The sequence below is a fragment of the Ischnura elegans genome, chromosome 12 (assembly GCF_921293095.1).
Source record: "Ischnura elegans chromosome 12, ioIscEleg1.1, whole genome shotgun sequence".
Classification (NCBI taxonomy): Eukaryota; Metazoa; Arthropoda; class Insecta; order Odonata; family Coenagrionidae; genus Ischnura; species Ischnura elegans.
The window spans coordinates 6,946,769-6,954,776 of record NC_060257.1 but is presented as its reverse complement, the minus strand read 5'-3'; positions in this window follow the sequence as shown (position 1 = coordinate 6,954,776).

Sequence of the window (8,008 nt, the reverse complement as noted above, 5' to 3'; positions counted from 1 at the left end):
CAGCGCATCAGCCCACAATCTGTAAGGAAACGCCGAAACTATAGTCTGTGTACCGTAGGGTGGCGCACGGGCCCGCCGCGGCGGCTACCTCAGTCGGTCACATATTTTTTATGGTCGGTCCTTTCCTCCCCCCGGCGTTCGCGGACTTGCTCAGGTAGCTGGCGGGCCCTTACGTCACTCTACGGCATACAGACTATGAGAGGGGTTCGCAGTTTATCCTGTATGTGGCGTCTCTCCCCGGCTTAACTTACCATTCAAGTCACAACTGTACTGTTTTCGGCATTTTTACCATTAATATCCGCCCTAATTGTAATACCGTAGCTCATAAAGTTTTCAACCTAATAATCGTAAAACATTTTTAAGACGGTAAAATCACATGGATTATTTGTGCAGTAATTTCCAAGTTAAAAATAATGGCGAAAAAAGCTTCTCTTTTTCCTCCGACTTCCATGAGAGGGAAACAGCTGCCTCACTTACTTTCGATGTGGAAAGTGTACTGGGGTTAGGGAAAGAGATCATTTGGCCAAGGAAACGAGTTCATTGCCAATACGTCAATGCTGTCATTATCAGCGACCTTATTATATGGGGTCCTTAAGAGATGACCTCTGCTACAAATTGGAACGAGGCCCCTCAAAAATGCCGAAAACGGCACAGTTGTGACTTGAATTTTTTTGTTCTTATTGTCGCCTTGAGTGTAAGAGGATCGTCTTTGATGCATTCTGCATTATCTAAAAAATGAAGATATAAAATTTTATGAAGCTTAAGAGGCTGGGCTTAGTAGAGAGAAATCTGGGTCATACGCCCGAGGATGTGAGAAACGTTGTGTGTAAGGCTTTATGGTAACTTCGTTTGCCAATGCTTGTGATTTTGGCTGCTCCTACTCTTGAGAATTAAAACTTGCTTTAGATGAGATACGGAGGAGACAGAAGGTATGGATGGAGCGAGTACTCAGCGAGGAGGGGATGTTGAAAACAGTGTTAGAGTGTAGAATGCTAGGCAAACGAGGGAGAGAGTATATTTTTTTAGAATGAATGAAATGGAGTAGGCCTTATTTGGAATTGGAGAGGGAAGTGCTTGAGAGATAGGGAGGCTCCCAGAATGCTTCTTAAATACTGCATTTGAAACCTACCTTAATCGGTAGAAATCTTATGATAAAAAAACTCATCGTAAAACCATAATTTTCATAAAACCTATGCAATAACATAAAAATTAAGTATTGTCAATATGTTACTCGATCGCTCGAAAACTACTGAAGCGGTTGAAACAATATTCAGATGGGAAGATACCTCGTATGCCCTGTTCTCATGAAGGCTATATAAAACGGCTTTGGGGCCTTGTCACTGATAAAACGCGATGGACCTGAAAGAGAATATGGGAGTTTGTTTATTCCTTATTTCAGATTACTTAAAGTCGAAATCGAGGGCTGTAATTATCGCATTCAAGTGAAAGAATAAGCGAAGTTTCTCATTCTTTCGCTCAATTTGACTGTGCGATCGTAATTTTCTGAGTAATTGCCTTTATAAGGTCAAAATCACGCAATTTACTTTTTTCATAAATGTTGTCTTTGAATAGTAACCACTGCTGTGAGTATAAGACACGGTCTCCGGCGTTACTTTGTGGCACTGCTTAATCATAAAATTAAAATACTTTGTTCTATTACACACTTTATTTTGAATAGTACTATACGGGTTTCTGCATATCACCTGATCATAACATTACATGCAGAAACCCGGGTCGTACTACTATTCAAAATAAAGTGTCGAATAGAACAAAGTATTTTTATTTGATTTTACACTGCTGTGAAGTATAAAGTAACGCATTTTATCAATCTAATATTTTATCCAGCTTTTCCAGATCCACTCTTGTCATCAATCGCCGGCCTTGCGTTTCACTGTCAGGTTCTTAGGCACCCAGCGAGCACTAACTTTGCGGAACTTCAACGCGTCATTGACAATGTCGTGCGCTGCTCCATAGGAAATGTTGAACGTCTGCGATATTGTTCGCAGGTTCCATATGAACCTCTATGGTGGAGAACCAGTACGGTTCACGCGCCCCACTTGTCAGAATAGGGTAGTTTCCTTCATCAAAGAAAACGAAAGGCATTGATTGCGATTTGTTACCCACCATTAGTGCATTCATGATGTACAAAATTATTTTGTTTTACAAATCCCAGTTTATACGAATAGCAATGGTGAATTTTTATCCTCATTTGAAAAAAGGCCAGATTGTCGCCCATGCGATGCCACTCCACGTGACGTCACAGAGACCTAGTTTCAATACGAGTAGATAGGAGTTTTACATCATCCGAGAAAGCCAATGCATTCATGAGGCACCGAGCTCAGGGAAACATCTCTTAATAATCACCTATTAAAACTGCCTCTGCTCGGGATGTTTCCTTCGTTTGATAAGGTATTAATAATCCTTATTTAAGCCAAGTGCTACCAGCTAGTAGGGTACTCTTCTACCTACTAGCAGCCTGCATCCCAGCGGCGCACATATCCTCGCTCTAAGGTCACCCCTTACGACGACAGCGGGAACCAGATTGACGTCACATGGACTTTTCCCAGCATACATACTTAGCCGTCGCGTTTTCGCGCGCTTGAAAATTTTCACTTTTTCCTTAATCGCGAAAAATAGATATCGTCATTTAAAAATCTAAAAGCGTGAAATGCGTACTCCAGGATTAATAATCTTTCGGGTTAGGCAATAAAAAGTAATAGGAAACCACCCTATTGTAAAATTCAGATACTTAAAAGTGGTTCCACACCATCAAATTCGTCGAATTTCGTTCGAGACTCGTTGAGCAATGCTTATAGAATCTATATGACGTCATGACTGCGGCCAACGTGTCTTGAATGCTCTTGAATCCCTTCCGTTCCATCAAATTCGTCTTGTATTGAACGGTTCTTATTTCAATTGAACCTCGAATCGTTTTGAAGCGTTTCGATCAATCGGTGAAGGGTTTCTGGCCTCCACTAAGCGACCTTGGAGATGACTATTAACCATTTGCTTTGATCTCAGCATTGAGAAGTCCATCCACCCCTAGTGAAAAGCTTTGATCAAAAGCCTTAAAAATTTGAAATTACGCACTCGACCATCAAGGAAGCATTGCACTCGCTTGATTCTCCTAAAAGGTTCAGTAAAGTCGAATGAAATTCACTAACTCTTGATTAACTTTGTGGTATTCCATTACAAGTTTTCCTGAATATCACACAATTACATATATACCCCTTATTTTTTATCAGAGCGCGACCCGGGTTTTAATGAGTTATCATCATCTTCAGGCGCAAATTATGATTTGTTTATCTTATTATTGTTATCTAGTTACATGATGAATTTTAAAACGAACGCCAGAATAGGGTAAAAGGACCCCTATGAAAATATCGTTTAAACCTGTATAAAATTTGTATGCATTCTTATACAATTGCCATGAGAATGTACAAGAATATATACAAATGTTATATAGGTTTATACAATTTTTTCATAGGGGTCCTTTTCCCCTATTCTGGCGTCCGTTTTAAAATTCATCAAGTAACTAGTTAACAATAATAAGATAAGCAAATCATAATTTGCGCCTGAAGATGATGATAACACATCGAAACCCGGGTCGCGCTCTGATAAAAAATAAGTGGTATAAGTAATTGTGTGATATCCAGGAAAACTTGAAGTCGAATGGTTTCAAGCTGCGGTTTCAAAACTTAAACGTGCGTGCTTAATTATGTAAATTTTTTCTACTAATAATTCACTTAAGTATGTATTCCAAGATGATTATGTGATATTTTTTGCCTCTTCTCAAATGTGTATTTGCATTGTCTTCCGTATGCGTAGTAAACATTTTTTTTACAAACTCTATTTTTTTTAAACTATTCAGTCGATTTTTTTCGATTAATCCATCTTTAGGTTCAAATTTCAATTTATGTTGATAAGTCGACCTTTTAATTTCGATTAAAAATCTAATTCGGACAGACTCTGAAAATTCTCTTCTACTGCCGGGATTAGAACCCGGACGGACAGAGTGGGAATCCAAGACTGCATTCACCAAAGATTTTTGTTTAAATAATTAGTATTGACACTAAGAAGACATTCCTGAATATTTTTATATGGAATGTGGTAGCATACGCAAGAGATACGTGAGACACTAAAGGGCGAATAGTGTTGGATTTAATGCGTGAATATAGGCGGAAATTTTTAAGTAATGTTGATATTTGAGGTGGCACTTCCATTTAAGCTTTAAGGCACAAACATCGTTTAAAAATAATCTATGAATATCTGAAAGCTACTATTCCACAGTCATTAGATTCAAACTTGTTATCGCTAGGTAGTAATGCACACCACCAAGGAGCTGCGGAAAGTTATTCAAAGGATTTAAAAGAAACGACTTTAATCCGGCCCTATGAGCGAAAACTGAAGCTGCAGTAATGTGGATTTGTAGACGGGTTGCCAAAACTAGGATGGATAAACTAATGAGCAAGAACTCTATGAAGTCGAAGGATAAATAGAACCATTGTAGACAAAATAATGAAAACAAAACTCATCGGACGCACCTCAGTACTAATTATTATGGAGGTCTAAACATAGATAGGGAGCGGTGAATTTCGTGCCAAAAAGTATTGGCGATGGATGTGTACCTCTTTCAATGAAATGAGGTGGAAGGCTGAAGACTTAGTGATGGTTGCCGTGGCGGCAGCGACAAGGATTACCATGGTAACCTTTAAGGTGGTTAGAGCGGCATCGGCTGAAGTCACTCCATCTACCTATCGATACGAAAGTCGCCAAAAAAATTTGAACAAAATTAAATGTAATTAGAAATGAAATGTGAGTGCAGTTTTGCACCTCAGCACAATGCAAACGACAAAAATGATTTTTTAAAAGGTATTTTCAGTAGTCAACTTGACTAGTTTCAACACTGCTTCCAATCTTTTTCACACTGAACTGTTGACGACACACCTTGACTAAGTATTCACAATCTAAGTGGTAAATGAAACGATATTTATTAATAAGCTAATGATATGCAAGACGTATTTAAAAGCCGGGAAATTGAATACATTTGCGTAATTTAGGTGAAGTCGGTGTAGTGTTTTTCGTTTTACGATGTTGGCACCTGAGATCCCGGCGGCCATCTTTGCCAGTTTCAGACAGTTTTTCGCAAATATCTTTCTTATTTTATCATGAACTTACACTTTCCCGAACATGTTTAGATTCGTCACCAAATATTGCTTCTAATGAGCGCCGTTCCAACGACGTCTTGTTACAAACAGCTTCGATAGCTCGAAAAAACCGTATTTTTCCACAAGATCCCATCTCAGTTAAACTCTCCCAAATTTACCGTCAAACGTCTCAAAATCGGCACTTGGGAATCCCTTGGATGATTGAAAGTGCGTATTTTAAATATAATGTGACCAAGGGCGCAGATAGGAATTAAGGCTGGGGGGGGGGGGTTTAGGTGCAACTAATACCGGGGTGTGTAGGGGGTATGGAATACCCACCAGGATACGCGGTAGGTGCGAGGTTAATGAATTGCGGAATTTTAAGATAAATGGTTCAAAATGGTGAATTTTACGGCTTTCTGAGGGATATTTTATTAATCCTTACACTATTCTATTAGTAACATCAGTTCAACTGTATACAGTTCAATTAAGTAAAATGGATTAAACTTAAAAATTTCTCTGAGCTATGGGGGGGGGGTTTAACCTCCAAAACCCCCCCTCGCTGCGCCACTGTATATGACCAAGGTTTAATCAAATTTTTGTAACTTTTCCCGAGGCACCCTTAACTACCTCGAAAGAGAAGACATAATTTTTTAAATCTCTTTTCCATGTTCCGGAGATGAAAATCATGGATCACTACGCTGAAACTCTGATCTCACGATGTTTTATACTAGCCGTATAGTCATTAAATGGACCGCATCCAATGCACGTTCTGCCATTGGCAAGTCATTTATGTCTAACGTCAAGTGTTGGAATGGGGAAGTAATTTATTCGCGCTCACATTAGAAACGTGCTACTTTACAGTAAGGAGACACATATTTATTTATCTCAATTACCCCTGAAACATCAGAAAGAGGCCTTTACATCGACAGTTTAAACAGTCAACCACAGACGATCACGCATACCCATGTTGTGGATGGGGCAACCTATTCATGCGGGACTCGAACCTGCGTCCTTCGGTATGTAGGCAAGGACGATGATAGCAGTGGAGAAATCAAGATTTGGAGCTTTTTTAAATGTGTTGTTCCAAAAGAATGATGGATATTAAATGGATCGATTGGGTGATTAATGTGGAATCTTATATACAAAAAAGAGAATACCTGTTCGTCTGTCCGCTATGTTTATGTTCCTATACGGCTGCACGCATTGCGCCAAATTAGTACACTGGAGAATCTTATGTCCCAAAGCCCGTGGTGCTACTTCTGGTTTTGTCCGACGCGTCCTTCGCCTCGTTTTTTTCATTACCGTTTGTTACGTCACGTCGTACAACTCCTATGGTCGGAATATCCTGCCGTGTATGCACACCTCTTGACACGCTCAAAGGGAATACACTCATTGGGTTCTGCGTGCAAACCATTTCGTTTGGGCATACGTTAAAACGACGTTTTTGGTCTACGCCCTTACGGACACAATTAATGAGCAATTCTGTGGTGCGCGGTTAGGGGAAATCGTGTTTCCATTGTTTTCTGTTGCATATGTATAAGAGGATAGCCTTTTAAGTGTCGGGAAGGAAACGTTCCTTATCAACTAGCAACGATAAATGGTGTTTATAAACAACCTTTTGAGTTAGTTAATGCCTATGCAAAGATTCATTAAGATCGGCCTGATGGTTATGAAACATTGGTTTGCCAAGCTTCCCAAGTCGCTGTGCGAGATGGAATTACGTCATGAACAGTACCACACCCTAATTTATTATAACTTTCAACTAAGCCGCACCCAGCAAGAATTAATTACTGAACTTTTTGCTGTTTTTGGCGAAGAAGCACCATCAAAGACAACCGTTTATCGCTGGTATGCAGAGTTTCAGCGAGGACGCTCTAGCTTCAGTGACGAACCGCGTGAAGGGCGACCAAAAACCGCCGTCACTCGAAAAAACGTGGATGCTGTACGTAGAATGACTAGAGAAGATCGTCATGTTACATACCGTGGGATTCAAGCATCATTGGAAATATCATGGACCGATTTTCAAAAGATCTTCCAGGAAGAGTTAGCTGTTAAAAAATTCGTTTCACGCTGGATACCGCACCTCCTCACGGAAGAACAGAAGGCAGCTCGAGTCAAATGCTGTCGTAATACTCTACAACGATTCAACTCAGGAACATCAAAGCACGTTCACAACATCGTAAGTGGTGATGAATCATGGATCTATCGCTACGAGTCTGAATCAAATCGCCAATCTTCAGTATGGGTCTTCCAAAGTGAGCTCAAACCGACAAAAGTTGTTCGCTCTCGCAGCGATTCCGAGAAAATGGTCGCATCGTTTGTAGCCAAGTCAGGTTATATATTTACGATTGCTCTTGAAAATTAAAGAACAATTAATTCTCAGTGCTATATGACCATTTGTTTGCCGTAAGTGATCACCAAGCTTCAGAAAGATAACCCAATTCGACGCTCCATAATGACAATGCAAGCTCACAAACCGCTCGAGTCACAAATTCGTTTTTGGAATGGTAAAACGTCGAAATTCCTGATCATCCTCCATTCAGCCCGGAATAAAGCCCCAATGATTTTTTCACTTTCTCCAGAATCATGAATATCCTACCAGGAAAGCGATATCAGGCGTCTGAAGAAGCGGTTAATGCCTACAAAACAGCCATTTTAACTACCCCTCTCCGGAATGGAATAAAAGTTATGACGACTGGTTCCATCGAAAGCAAAAGTGAATAGCCTATCGTGGAGAGTACTTTGAAAAACAATAAAAAATTCCGTTGTTGTACCTCTTATAGTTTTCTACATTCCCTACCCTTAAAAGGTTACATCATCATCATATTTGCTATGCTCCTTAACCTTAATGCAATAAC